This window comes from Oncorhynchus gorbuscha, linkage group LG13, assembly GCF_021184085.1.
Source record: "Oncorhynchus gorbuscha isolate QuinsamMale2020 ecotype Even-year linkage group LG13, OgorEven_v1.0, whole genome shotgun sequence".
NCBI classification, from domain to species: Eukaryota; Metazoa; Chordata; class Actinopteri; order Salmoniformes; family Salmonidae; genus Oncorhynchus; species Oncorhynchus gorbuscha.
The window spans coordinates 46,815,560-46,831,517 of NC_060185.1; the positions used below are offsets into that span (position 1 = coordinate 46,815,560).

Genomic DNA, 15,958 nt, shown 5'->3' on the forward strand with positions numbered 1-15,958 from the left:
TGGCCAGTCCAATCCTAGTTACAATGGGAATAACAGAGCTTGCCTATTTAATGTCAATCCATCTCCAGTATAATGTCCTCCCCTCAAAATCATCTGACGAAAAAGAGGAAGGAGATGTAGGGGGTATAAGTGTCAAAAGAGTTTATTAACTGTAAAAGGCAAACTTGCATCAATAATTCTGCAAGGTTGCCTTGCGCGCCTGCAGCACAAATCCACTCCGGCAGAGGGGAAAAAAAGCTATTCCATTAAGTGCGTTAAGACGAATCAAGAGCGCGCTGTGCCAGGGAAGTGTAGTAGTGTTCAACACTGGGTGAGACCTCGCTGAATACGAAGCTTTCCTTTTACTCAATCGTACATTTTACACACCGTTAGTGTGTTTAATTTTCTAACAGTCTGCTGATTTCTGAACCCCACAAACCTAATGATGGAGTTATCCTTGATTTCCGCGCAGGTAAGAAACCTTCCGTTCTAACTGTAATATTTTAGAGCCTAATGACATCACGGCGTTAAGGCTACAATTACGGTCATCAAAGTAATGAGGTTAACACTTGAGATTTCGGATAGGCAGTTTTTCAAGGTAGCCTGCGTCATAGCACGTGTGGGGCAACAGTAGTCTGCAGTGTCTCACTTACTTCGGGACAGGTGAATGGCATTTGGATGCAGACAGGTGACTGAGATGATATGCAGTGTTGTGTTGTGTAAGGTAGGCTATCAGGTGCAGCAGCGGGCTCAAAAGGGATTAGGCTATTTCTCTCTGTCGGTTAATGAGTGACTGCGGGGAATTGATCACCTCTTGCAAATGGTTCCATCTGGGATATTGTGCTTTTTAAAATTGATTAGAAACCTGGCAACTTACTACCTCAACTACCACCGCTACTACTCATAGCAGCCTAATAATAAGCATAATCACTGCCATACATTTATAATCAGATGGAAATTATAGCCTAATGATCATACACATTTGTCACCGCATTTAACTTTCACTGACATCAGTGTGTGTACAGTGCATTCGGGAAGTATTCAGACCCCTTGACATTTCCCACATTGTGTTACAGCCTTATTCTAAAATGGATTAAATCGTTTTTTTTCCCGTCAACAATCTACATACAGTAGCCCATAACGACAAAGCAACATAAGTTTTGTTAAAATGTATCCAAATGTATATAGAAATAGAAATATCACATTTACATAAGTATTCAGACTCTTTAATCAGTACTTTGTTGAAGCACCTTTGACAGCGATTACAGCTTTGAGTCTTCTTGGGTATGATGGTACAAGCTTGGAACACCTGTATTTGGGGAGTTTCTCCCATGTTTCTCTGCGGATCGTCTCAAACCCTGTCAGGATGGATGGGGATCGTCACTGCACAGCTATTTTTAGGTCTCTCCAGAGATGTTTGATCGGGTTCAAGTCCATGCTCTGGCTGGGCCACTCAAGGATATTCAGAGACTTGTCCTGAAGCCGCTCCTGCGCTGTCTTGGTGGTGTGCTTAGGGTCGTTGTCCTGTTGGATGGGGAACCTTCGCCCCAGTCTGAGGTCCTGAGCGCTCTGGAGCAGGTTTTCTTCAAGAATCTCTATGTACATTTCTCCCTTCATCTTTCCCTCGATCCTGACTAGTCTCCCACTCCCTGCCTCTGAAAAAACAACCCCACTGCATGATTCTGCCACCACCATGCTTCACCGTAGGGATGGTGTCAGGTTTCCTCCAGACATGACGCTTGGCATTCAGGCCAAAGAGTTCACTACCAATGTTACCATGCACACACCATCAGCGATTAAAGGTGAGCCCATTGAAATAGTGGAAGAGTACAAAAACCGTGGGTTAATCTTTGACAACAATCAGTGTACTGACACTCTTTTTAAGAAAGACCAACAGACTCTATTTCCTACGGAAACTGCACTTTAAAAAAAATGTTGATCCAACCATCATGGTTCTCTTTTATAAATCATTAATTGAGAGCATTCTGTCCAACTACATGACCTGTTGGTTTGTGAATATCAAGTTGCACAGAAAAATAGGTTGGGCAAGATAGTCAGGACTTGCAGAAAAATCATGGGGCAGCATCAGCAAGAACTGTCATCTCTCTACCTGGGCAGAGGCCTCCTTAAGGGGAGTAAAATAGTGGTCGACTCTTCCCATCCACTCCATCCTGAATTCCAGCTCCTTCCCTCTGGCTGCAGGTACAGACTACCTAAGGTTTAAAAAAATAAATAGGGCCAAGTACTCTTATTCCGGATGCAATTCTGCAACTTAACAAAATGTTGGACTAATTACACACAGCAACTGTACAAGTTCTGCTGCAACAGTGGGCCATAAACAGATCAGGTATGTGTCTGTGGTTGACGTTACAACACCATGGGTTGAGGATCCACCAGGGGATGAAGGTGGTGTTTGGGTCAGAACAGAGTTTGATTACTTTCTGTAAAAGCGATCAAATCAGTCGAATGAAGCACAGCAACTGGACGCAAACCATAGTTTGCAGTGCATCAGTACCACTGTCATGGAGGGGTAAACTCAAGCACCAGTAGCAACTGAGGTGGAACCAACAACAGGAGTGGAACTCACCCAGCCTCCCAGACCTGCAGTCGAGAGGAGACTACCAGGGCACAGACCGTATGTGAAGTGGTGGCGCCAGTGACAAGTTGTGGGAAACAGTGAATACGAAGCTTACCTTGACCCTCGAGAAATTTCGAGGCACAGTGGAGAAGAAGTTGGAGAGGATGGGGGACATCATCTACAGTACGGGACAGAAAGATTTGGAGTGGAAGAGGCAAAAGGCGGGAGAAAGGTTCCAACCCCACCAGTTTCAGAAGGCAACAAGAAATCAAGCGCCTCGTTCAAGAAAGGCGGCAGCTTAAGAAACAGTGGAAGAAGGCCTCGGAAGTGGAAAAGGAGGGCATAGAGGCACTTCAAGCTGACATCAAAACCCGGTTGGCATCCCTTAGAGCAGAGAACCTACGGAAACGCAGAAGGAAAAAGAACAAACTAGACCTCGATTCTATAAAGATCCCTTCAAGTTCCTTAAAGTCTCTTCACAAAAAAAAAAGTGGAGCTCTAAAAACAACAAAGAAAGACCTAGAGGAGCACCTGAGAATAACAAACGTTGACTCAAAGCGACATGAACATCTGGCCATCCCATCAGATATCCCACCCATTGAACCCCCGGAACATCATATTGAGACCAGCCCTCCGACATGGAAAGAGGTGGAAGACACAGTTCGACGGGCAAGAACAGCATCAGGCCCGGGGCCAAATGGAGTCCCATACAAAGTGTATAAGAACACACCAGACGTCCTGAGGTTCCTCTGGAGGCTTATGAGAACAGCTTGGCAGAAGAAGATAATACCCAAAGTGTGGCAGTAGGGCAGGCGGGGTCCTGATCCCTAAGGAGAAGGATGCAGTGAACATCAGCCAATTCCGCCCAATCTCCTTACTGAATGTCGAGGGAAAAATCTTCTTTAGGGTCATTGCCCAGAGGATGGCCGAGTACCTACAACGGAATTACGTCGATGCATCTGTACAGAAGGCAGGAATATCAGGGTTCTCTGGCTGCTTGGAACATTCCAGCATGATCTGGCATCAGATCCAAATGGCCAAGGTGGAGAAAAGGGACCTCCATGTAGTCTTCCTCGACCTCGCCAATGCATTTGGCTCTGTGCCCCATGAACTCCTGTGGTCTGCCTTCAGATTTTTCCACATACCGGACACCATCACAAACCTGGTGAAGTCGTACTTCCAGGATCTGCAGTTCTGCTTCACCACCTCAGAGTTCACCACCTCATGGCAGTGCCTGAATGTAGGTATAATGGCGGGATGTACCATTTCTCCGTTGGCATTCACAATGGCAATGGAGGTTATCATCAGATCCTCAAAATGGGTTGCTGGTGGACAGCGAGTCGACTCTGGTTACCGCCTCCCTCCACTCAGAGCCTACATGGACGACATTACAACATTGACCACCACTGTCCCATGCACCAGGAGACTGCTCAGAAAACTTGAGGAGAACATCAGCTGGGCCCGTATGAAGATTAAACCATCCAAGTCACGCAGCATCTCGATTGTGAAGGGAGTAAAATGACCTGAAATTCTTCATCGGAGATGACCAAATCCCAACAGTGTCTGAGCAACTATTTAAAAAGCCTTGGAAGGTGGTATGATGCAAGCCTGAAGGACAAAGACCAGGTGCAACAGCTGCGCAAAGACATCAGTAGTGCCTACAGTCCATCGAAACACCCAGCTACCTGGAAAGTTAAAGGCCTGGTGTCTGCAGTTTGGTCTCCTACCCGGGTGTTGTGGCCCTTAGCACTGTATGAGGTTCCAATCTCAACAGTGGAGAAGATGGAAAGAGGAGTCACAGGCTACTTAAAGAAGTGGCTTGGAGTTCCACGATGCCTTACCACCATAGGCCTCTATGGAGATGGTGTCCTCAAGCTGCCCCTCACCAGTCTAACAGAGGAATTCAAGTGTGCAAAAACCAGGCTCCAAATGACACTGAATGAATCTCGAGACCCAGTGGTGAGCAACAACGCGCCGACCTTGGCAACTGGGCGCAAATGGAGGCCAGGAAAAGCAGTCCAGGAGGCAACAGCAGCCCTCAGACATGCTGACATTGTGGGTCATGTTCAGCAAGGGAGAGGAGGCCTTGGGCTAACTAGCCGTGCTGCTTGGAGTAAGGCCACTGCACCAGAGCGGCGGAAGATGGTAGTGCAGGAAGTACGCCATCAGGAGGAGGCTGCAAGGTGGGCCAAGGCAGTCTCTCTTGCCAAACAGGGACAGTGGACTCGATGGGACAGTGTGGAGAAGAGGAAGATCAGCTGGAAGGATCTGTGGGCCATGGAAGCGAGGCGGTTGAGCTTTTCCATCAGAGCAACATATGACGTCCTTCCAACACCAGTTAATCTTCACCAATGGTATGGTGAAGATCCGGACTGTGCCCTCTGTTCCATGCCAGCCAACCTCAGGCACATTCTCACAGGCTGTAAAACAAGCCCGCCCAAGGACGCTACACTTGGTGTCACAACCAAGTCCTTAAAAACCTTGCGTCCGCCCTGGAGGACATGACGAGCTGCCACCAACTCCCTACCACCCACAGCAGCATCACACTACGGACAAACTTTGTCCCGAAGGGGCTAAACCACCGAAGAGTGGCTCTACACCATTAGAGCGAGACCAGCTGCGCTTGGCCCGCGACTGGAAAATGCTAGCTGACATTGGCCGGCAACTTGTGTTTCTCCGGAGATCGCAACAACCACCCTAAGACCTGACATGGTGCTCTGGTCCCGTTCACTCAAGAAGGTCTTCATCATTGAGCTCACAGTACCCTGGGAAAACTCAGTAGATGAGGCTTATGAAAAACATCTGCGCTATGCTGATCTAGCTGCCATCACGGCATCATGGCTGGAACACAGAAGTCCGACCAGTGGAGGTGGGCTGCAGAGGTTTTGTGGCAACATCTACAACCAGACTGCTTAGAGACCTGGGAATTAGGGCCAGAGCCAGCGTTCGGCAATCAAAGCTGTATCAGAGGCGGCAGAAGGAGCAGTCAGTGGCTCTGGATGAAGAGGAAAGACCCCAGCTGGGCCCAGCAGTGAGAGGGCCAGGAGGTATGCTGTCAACAATGATTGACTCAGGGAGGAGGACGCCCCTGCCATGCATAGTCCCAGGGATGTTTGCTATCAACAACAAGGCAACTCCTATGACTAATTGGGAATGGGACGCAGCGTAGGATTGATCACCCTTCCCTGGCTGCCTTTGAGGAGGGTGTATAGTGTGAAAGGCCGAAACACCCTAGGAACCAAAGGTACACTACTGACGATGCGCTCCCCAAATTTCACCACGCTCACTGTTCATTAACTCTTGGAAGTGCTTGCACAAAGGATAGTAACATCTCATCCTGTGTTCTTGGAATCACTTAGCTCTTGCACTATGAAACTGCACTTACCCTGCCTATTTTCTTGTAAATATCCTTTGCTATTTATAAAAAAAAAATGTTATGTGATATGTTTTATGACTGCTGCAAGATGAATTGCCTCTCTGGGGGCATTAACATATTCTGAATCAATCTTGGTTTCATCATCCCAGAGAATCTTGTTTCTCATGGTCTGAGAATCCTTTAGGTGCCTTTTGGCAAACCCCAAGTGGGCTATCATGTGCCTTTTATCGAGGAGTGGTTTCCGTCTGGCCACTCTACCGTAAAGGCCTGATTGGTGGAGTACTGCGGAGATGGTTGTCCTTCTGGAAGGTTCTCCCATCTCCATAGAGGAACTCTGGAGCTCTGTCAGTGACCATCGGGTTCTTGGTCACCTCGCAGACCCAAGGCCCTTCTCCACCGGTTGCGCAGTTTGGCTGGGTGGCCAGCTCTAGGAAGAGTCTTGGGGGTTCCAACCTTCTTCCCTTTAAGAATGATGAAGGCCACTGTGTTCTTGGGGATCTTCAATGCTGATAGACTTCCCCAGATCTGTGCCTCGACGCAATCGTGTCTCGGACCTCCACGGACAATTCCTTCCAGCTCATGGTTGTCTTTGCTCTGACATGCACTGTCAACTGTGAGACATTATATAGACAGGTGTGTACCTTTCCAAATCATGTTCAATCAATAAAATTCACCACAGGTGGACTCCAATCAAGTTGTAGAAACATCTCAAGGATGATCAATGGAAATAGGATGTACCTGAGCTCAATTTCGAGTCTCATAGCAAAGGGTCTGAATTTTTACAGTTGAAGTCGGAAACTTACATACACCTTAGCCAAGTACATATAAACTCAGTTTTTCACAATTCCTGACATTTTATCCAAGTACAAATTCCCTGTTTTAGGTCAGTTAGGATCACCACTTCATTTGAAGAATGTGAAATGTCAGAATAATAGCAGAGAGAATGATTCATTTCAGCTTTTATTTCTTTCATCACATTCCCAGTGGGTCAGAAGTTTGCATACACTCAATTAGTATTTGGTAGCATTGCCTTTAAATTGTTTAACTTGGGTCAAACATTTCGGGTAGCCTTCCACAAGCTTCCCACAATAAGTTGGGTGAATTTTGGCCCATTCCTCCTGACAGAGCTGGTGTAACTGATTCAGGTTTGCTCGCACATGCTTTTTCAGTTCTGCACACACATTTTCTATAGGATTGAGGTCAGGGCTTTGTGATGGCCACTCCGATACCTAAACTTTGTTGTCCTTAAGCCATTTTGCCACAACTTTGGAAGTATGCTTGTGGTCATTGTCCATTTGGAAGACCCATTTGCGACCAAGCTTTAACTTCCTGACTGATGTCTTGAGATGTTGCTCCATCTGTTTTGTTAAGTGCACGCTTCTCCTTCCTTAGCGGTGTTATTTTTCCGTGGACCCATGGTGTTTATACTTGTGTACTATTGTTTGTACAGATGAACGTGGTACCTTCAGGCATTTGGAAATTGCTCCCAAGGATGAACCAGACTTGTGGAGGTGTAAAAAAAAAAATCTGAGGTCTTGGCTGATTTATTTACTTTTCCCATGATGTCAAGCAAAGAGGCAATGAGTTTTGTGAAAACATCCACAAGACTTCAACTGTAAAATTAGGTCAATTAGCCTATCAGAAGCCTAAAGCCATAATCAGAATTTTGGGGACTTTTCCAAGCTGTTTAAAGGAACAGGAAAATTAGTGTAAAACATGATCTGGAGTTATTTGATACAGTGAAATTATACAGTGAAATTATTTAAAAAACTAAATTTAAAAATTACATTGGGTCATGCACAAAGTAGAATGTCCTTACCGACTTGCCAAAGGGATAGTTTTTAACAAGAAATTTTGGAGTGGTTGAAAAAGGAGTTTTAATGACTTTTTCAGTTATGGAGGTTGTATGTTCATAAGGTAAATAGATTCATAAAGTTTTTCATTTTGGAAATTTGCAAACATTTTTCAACTTTGATTTTGTCCTAGGGCACGATGTAATTTATTTATTTATTTATTTTTATTTAATACATTTTCCAACAAGGCTGTAAGTAACAAAATTTGGAAATGGGGGGTCAATAACTACTCTCAAAATGCACTGAAAAACTGTGAATTATGCCTTTTGAAGTTGAGAGGTTTCCTGGAATCTTGCTTCAGCAACATTTGACATTATACTTGATAATTTTGAAAGGGATACACTGAACAGAAATATAAATGACAATTCTGGGAACAATTTCAGTTCATGTGAAACAAATCAGTCAATTGAAATAAAAATTATGATCTTGGAAGATGACTGGGAATACAGACATGCATCTGTTGGTCACAGACAAATAAATCAAAAAGATGTGAGGAAAAAGGATTAGAAATGACTCAGACAAACTGTGTGTCCACCATTTGATCTTACAGTGTGACATATCTCCTTGATGGAGTTGATCAGGATAGTGAATGTTGGAAGGTATTTTTCTGCTCTTCAATGGCTCATTTTGAAACTGCTGGATATTGTGGGAACTGAACACGCTGTCAGATGGATCCAGAGCATCACAAACATATAAAGGCTCAAATGTAAAGTGTTGGTGAGCATGTTTCATGAGCTGAAATCAAATTCCAAATTTATACAGATCCTTGAAACAGGGCTGTTTCTATCATGGTGGCGGACAGTGGCAAATTTGGGCCTACATCCCTGGTAGTGAGTATCTCTTTGCATTCAAATCCATTGATAAAATGCAATTGTTTGTTGTCTGTAGCTTATGCCTGCCCATACCATAACACAGGTGCAATGGGGCACTCTGTTCACAACATTATCAGCAAATCCCTTGCCCAAACAACGCCATACATGCTGTCTGCCATCTACCTGGTACAGTTGAAACCGGGATTAAAATGTGAGTTGCACACTCCAATGCCCAGATGGCCATAGAAGGTGAGCATTTGTCCACTGAAGTCTATTACAATGCTGATGCAGTCAGGTCAAAAATGGTGATGTTAATTTCTCTAGCACAAGATGAGCTACCTGAGACATTTTGACAGTTAGTCTGTGCAGAATTTCTTCGGTTGTGCAAACCCACAGTTTATCAGCAGTCCAGGTGGCAGGTCTCAGACAATCCCGCTGGTGAAGCCCAGGATGTGGTGGTCCTGGGCTGGAGGGGTTGCACGTGGTCTGGGTTTGAGGCTGGTTGAGACCTGCCAAATTCTGTGAAAAACTGAGGGACTTTTGGTAGAGAAATTAACATCATATTTGCACAGACCGCTCTGGTGGATATTCCTAGCAGTCATCATGCCAATTGCACACTCCCTCACTAAGGTTTGAGACATCTGTGGCATTGTGTTGCATGACAACTGCACATTTTAGGGTGGCCTTTTATTGTCCCCGAGCTCAAGGTGCACCTGTGTGATGATCATGCTGTTTAATCAACTTCTTGTTATGCCACACCTGTCAAGCGGATGGATTGTCTTGGCAAAAGAGAAATGCTCACTACCAGGGATGTAGACAAATTTGTGCCCCATTTGACGGAAATAAGCTTTTTCTGGTATACATTTTAATTTGATTTCAGCTCATGAAACATGGGACCAACACTTTACATGTTGCCTTTATATTTTTGTTCAGTATAATATACTCCATCTGACCAGGTAGCACATCTATACACACACACTTAGCAGTTTGAAAATGAGCCTTTGAAGGGAAAAATAAAGTACATAGACAAACATGACTATCTTAAAATCCTATCTTTCATAGACTCCAAACACATGATCAAAGGATCTACACAGTTTGTCTGAGTCATTTCTGAATTCAGGAGAAAGCAGTTGCTCACATCTTTTTGAGCAATTTGTTCCAGTTCAACTCATCTTCAAGTAATATTTTCCAAGCAATTGCCCAAGTGTTTCACCCTCAGCCTATCTCTAAATAGTTCCCAGAATGTGTCTTGAGGTATCCCCTGGAACATTTCAGTATCCACATCACTGCTGAAGCTTAGGATGCACCTCCATGCATGATCCAGCACAGGTTTTTCAGAGCAACACTTGAGAGTAGTTATTGGAGTCCCAGTCATGAGTTGAACATCTCTCCACGTCTGCAGAACCATGGGGCATTATTTGAATCGTGCTCTAGGACCATCAAATCAAAGTTGAGAGTTATATATTTTCCTTTTTCTTATACCTCACTACGTCTCTCAATACTATGAATCTGTAATATGACTTTCCTTGAACTGAAAAAAAGTACTCCAGATTTAGGGCCTTATTGCCAAAATCACAAAGTATCCCTTTAAGGGTAAACATTCCAGCTCTTCAAGCCCCCATGCAGTTTTTAAATTTAGTTTTTAAATAATCACTGTATGTTTCATGTAAATAACTCCAGATATGTTTTTTATCACTTATTTTCCTGAGACCCCCTTTTGTTATTGAAATGCTCAGTCTGATTGTGAAAAATGAATACATTTTGAATATATTTACAGTTGAAGTCGGAAGTTTACAAACACCTAGGTTGGTGTCGTTAAAACTAGTTTTTCAACCACTCCACAAATTTCTTGTTGAAAAACTATGGTTTTGGCTAGTCGGTTAGGACATCTACTTTGTGCATGACACAAGTCATTTTTCCAACAATAGTTTATTTCACTTATAATTCACTGTATCACAATTCCAGTGGGTCAGAAGTTTACATACACGAAGTTGACTGTGCTGTTAAACAGCTTGGAAAATTCCCCAAAATGATATTATGGCTTTAGAATCTTCTGATAGGCTAATTGACATCATTTGAGTCAATTGGAGGTGTACCTGTGGATGTATTTCAAGGCCTACCTTCAAACTCAGTGCCTCTTTACTTGACATCATGGGAAAACAAAAGAAATCAGCCAAGAGCTCAGAAAATAAATGGTAGACCTCCACAAATCTTGTTCATCCTTGGCAGCAATTTCCAAATGCCTGAAGGTACCACGTTCACCTGTGCAAAAAAAGAATGCAAGTATAAACATCATGAGACCACGCAGCCGTCATACCGCTCAGGAAGTTCTGTCTCCTAGAGATGAGAGTACTATGGTGTGAGAAGTGCAAATCAATCCCAGAACAACAGCAAAGGACCTTGTGAACATGCTGCAGAAAACAGGTACAAAAGTATCTATATCCACAGTAAAAACGAGTCCTATATCGACATAACCTGAAAGGCCACTCAGCAAGGAAGAAGACACTGCTCCAAAACCACCATAAAAAAGCCAGACTACGGTTTGCAACTGCACATGAGGACAATAATCGTACTTTTTGGAGAAATGTCCTCTGGTCTGATGAAACAAATATATAACTGTTTGGCCATAATGACCATCATTATGTTTGGAGGAAAAAGGGGGATGCTTGCAAGCTGAAGAACACCCTCCCAACCTTGAAGCAGGGGGGTGGCAGCATCATGTTGTGGGGGTGCTTTGCTGCAGGAGGGACTGGTGCACTTCACATAATGGATGGCATCATGACGGAGGAAAATGAGGTGGATATATTGAAGCAACATCTCAAGACATCAGTCAGGAAATTAAAGCTTGGTTGCAAATGGGTCGCAAAATGTGGCAAAATGGCTTAAGGACAACCAAGTCAAGGTATTGGAGTGGTCATCACAAAGCCCTGACCTCAATCCTATTGACAATTTGTAGGCAGAACGAAAAAAGTGTGTGTGAGCAAGGAGGCCTACAACCTGACTCAGTTACACCAGCTCTGTCAGGAGGAATGGGACATAATTCATCCAATTTATTGTGGGAAGCTTGTGGAAGTCTACCCGAAATGTTTGACCAAAGTTCAACTATTTAAAGGCAATGCTACCAAATACTAATTGAGTGTATGTAAACTTCTGACCCAGTGGGAATGTGATGAAAGAAATACAAGCTGGAAGAAATAATTCTCTCTAATATTCTGACATTTCACATTCTTAAAATAAAGTGGTGATCCTAACTGACCTAAAACATTTTTTACAAGGATTAAATGTCAGGAATTGTGAAAAACTGAGTTTAAATGTATTTGGCTAAGGTGTACAGTGAAGGAAAAAAGTATTTGATCTCCTGCTGATTTTGTACGTTTGCCCACTGACAAAGAAATGATCAGTCTATAATTTTAATGGTAGGTTTATTTGAACAGTGAGAGACAGAATAACAACAACAAAATCCAGAAAACGCACGTCAAAAATGTTATAAATTGATTTGCATTTTAATGAGGGAAATAAGTATTTGACCCCCTCTCAATCAGAAAGAATCCTGGCTCCCTGGCGTCTTTTATACAGGTAACGAGCTGAGATTAGGAGCACACTCTTAAAGGGAGTGCTCCTAATCTCAGTTTTTTACCTGTATAAAAGAAAGCTATCCACAGAAGCAATCAATGAGAAGGTGAGAAGGTGACAACAGTTGGTGCGATTATTCGCAAATGGAAGAAACACAAAAGAACTGTCAATCTCCCTTGGCCTGGGGCTCCATGCAAGATCTCACCTTGTGGAGTTGCAATGATCATGAGAACGGTGAGGAATCAGCCCAGAACTACGTGGGAGGATCTTGTCAATGATCTCAAGGCAGCTGGGACCATAGTCACCAAGAAAACAATTGGTAACATACTACGCCGTGAAGGACTGAAATCCTGCAGCCCCCGCAAGGTACCCCTGCTCAAGAAAGCACATATACAAGCCCATCTGAAGTTTGCCAAAGAACATCTGAATGATTCAGAGGACAACTGGGTGAAAGTGTTGTGGTCAGATGAGACCAAAATGGAGCTCTTTGGCATCAACTCAACTCGCCGTGTTTGGAGGAGGAGGAATGCTGCCTATGACCCCAAGAACACCATCCCCACCGTCAAACATGGAGGTGGAAACGTTATGCTTTGGGGGTGTTTTTCTGCTAAGGGGACAGGACAACTTCACTGCATCAAAGGGACGATGGTCGGGGCCATGTACCGTCAATTCTTGGGTGAGAACCTCCTTCCCTCCTTCCCTTTGAATCAAGTGTTGTTTTGTTATATCAGTTTATAAACCAATTGCCAAGAAATCGGCACATCAGAATTCTATTCCCAACTATTTTGCAACCTGTATGGCGCTGCGGTCAACATGTTGGTCCTCAAGTAAAACTGGTATATTTTAATTTATGACAAATAATTATTTATTTTTTTGCCAGTTCTGTTCTTTAATAAAGCGCAAACAATCAAGATCCCTACCTTCTCCCCATCCCTAATTTTTGTTGCTGTAATGGTGCAATCAGTTGGTTGTAATTTTGGATAGAGAAAACATTTCCATATGTTTGTTAACAGCACGTGACAACTCCACCTTTCCTATTCATAATATCGTATTTTTATACAGAACATTTTTTTGGTCAATAAGTATATTTGAATCATATTATTTCTTGTAATATTTGTTGTATTTTCTGGAGGATGAAACTGGAATTGCAACCAGCTTTGTTTGGCTTGTTTTAGAAAGGTCAATGTTTTTAAAAATGGTTCCATTTTCAATTAACTGGAAGTGAGAGGGTGTAGTCTGGATAAAGGGAAAAGGGACATTTTAGAACAAGGGATGAGCCATACTTACTCATTTACTAATTTAATTATTATATTTATTATTAATTATAACATTTGTATGACTGATGCGTTTAGTGAGAGGTTTAATGCTTTAATATTTAATAATGTTAGCCACCGGAACTCAAATTCATTATATAAATAAACATGTTTTATTTTGTCTGGCTTGCAATTCCAAATAAAGTGTTTTTTTTTGTGCAAAAAAAGACAAGTCGTTCGGCATAGCCAGAGCCATAAGTAAGTAGGTAAACAATTCATCAGGGGTATTTACCTTGCCATGTTAGCAAGATCTTATCTATTTTTACTACCGTTCTGTTAAAAATTGTTTTAAGTTCTTTTATTTCTTGAGGGATACAAATACAGACTATGTCCACTTCCCCATCAGACCATTTTATTGATAAACGACACAGTAATGTAAAAGTTTATTTTAATTTTTTAGAGCTCCAATACGTAATATGATACTTACCCTTATCATAGTTCGGCTGTAATCCAGAGAGGCTAGAAAAATTATCTAGACCCTCTGAGGCTGTTTGATGATCCAGATTGCGGATTTAAGGCAACATTTGAGTCGTCGGTGTACAATTACACCATAGTTTTTAATCCCTGGATTTCTAGCCCCTCTACTGTATATAGTTGTTGGAGCTGATTTTAATAGCTAACATTTTGATGGCCATAATAAATAGATATGCTGACAGTGGACAACCTTGTTTTACTCCTCTTGACAGTTTAATACTTTCTGAGAAGTAGACATTATTTTGTGTTTTACACTTGCGGTTACTATACATAACTTTAACCAATTGTGTAAGAGATTCTCCAAAATGTAAATAGTCCAGGCAGTTATGTATAAATTCTAGTCGTACTTTATCAAAAGTCTTTTCAAAATCTGCTATGAATACCAGAACTGGTTTCCTAGATTTTTTGTCTGATATTATCTCCAATGTATCTTCCATGTAAAAAAAAAACCTGTCTGATCAGGATGAATAATATCCAACAACACCTTTTTAAATTCTATGTGCTATGCATTTTGCTAGGATTTTTGCATCACAACACTGTAGTGTAAGGGGCCTCCAGTTTTCTTGCTCGACTGGATCTTTATACTTACCACCTGGGTCCTGTTTCAGTAATAGTGAAATCAAACCTTCTCGCTGTGTACCCGATAGTTGACCATTTTTATAGGAGTGGTTCAAACTTGCTAATAGTGGATCTTTGAGTAGATTTATTTTCTTCATATACCTCAACTGCTTTCCTATCCAGTGCTAGAGTTTCCCCTCAAGATGTTCCTCCCCTGCAATTTGGCCCTCACACAAGTCTTTCTGTACTGCTGTTAATTTTACACTATTATTATAAAAACAAATCCCTACAGTTAACTCCAGTTGGTGGAAATGGAGGAGACTGAAAAGTGAACAGATGTTTAAAGTACTTTTCTTCCTCTTTCAAAATAATTTCTTGCTCTGATAATCATCATGTTAAAGTTTCAAGAATGAATTTTCAAAAGTTAAGGCATACAAACTAAAACAATCTTCTCAATTGTTTGTATTATTTGACACCTGAGTAAACTTCATGGAAGGGCATAAGCGGCTGGTAATAGTTTAAACAACTTCTTTTTTTGGACAGTTTTTAATCAAGTGGCAGAATGTTAATGAGATGCCTTAAGTAGAGCACAGGCTTGCATATACTGCGCATCTGCTCCATTGCCTAGCTGCTATAATTATAGAAACACACGTTTGACAGGAAAAGCCATTGAGTGCTATGCTTATTAAATGTCAATTTCAAACTTATGTAGTATATAGTTCTCATTCTTGAACTGGAAGTGAGGAAATATTTCTCCCCATTTTTGTTTTTTTCCATGATTTTTTAGTTAGTTGAGCAAAATAGTTTTACCATAATGTCTATGGCACAAGACACACAACGGATACAAGTGGAGGACGTTGGTAGCTGACAGTGACTCCACTGAGCTTGTAATCACGGTCATCTGAAGTGCACTTGAAATGTACTAGGTCATCCTCTCTCAAGAGATTCACTGTCACAGGCCAACAATCCCCTTCAGAATGTGCATGCATGCATAGATGTGCTTGCATTTGTGTGTGTATGTACATGTATTTGACCAAGTAAGTGCATGTGAGTGAGAGTGAAGAGCATACAGTGCATTCGGAAAGTATTCAGGCTCCTTCCCTTTTTACACATTTTATTACATAACAGCCTTATTCTAAAATTGATTAAATAAAACATTTTACTCATCAATCTACACACAATACCCCATAATGACAAAGGGAAGGTTTTTAGATGTTAATGTTTGGAAATGTATTACAAATAAAAAACGGAACCCCGATAATGACAAAGCGAAAACAGGTTTTGAGACAATACCATATTTACAATGATACTCAAAATTTTCCTCAGGTGCAACATGTTTCCATTGAACATCCTTGAGATGTTTCTACAACTTGATTGGCGTCCACCTGTGGAAAATTAAATTGATTGGACATGATTTGGAAATGCACACACATCTGTCTATA

At 42.2% G+C, this 15,958-nt stretch overlaps 1 long non-coding RNA gene across 1 annotated transcript in view; it reads left to right on the forward strand.

Moving 5' to 3' along the window:
* The first annotated feature begins 219 nt into the window (after positions 1-219).
* LOC123993030 overlaps positions 220-15,958 on the forward strand; it is a 38,422-nt gene continuing 22,683 nt past the window's right edge. The window contains exon 1 of the long non-coding RNA XR_006831350.1: positions 220-451. This is a non-coding gene — a long non-coding RNA (uncharacterized LOC123993030). The remainder of the gene's footprint in view (positions 452-15,958) is intronic.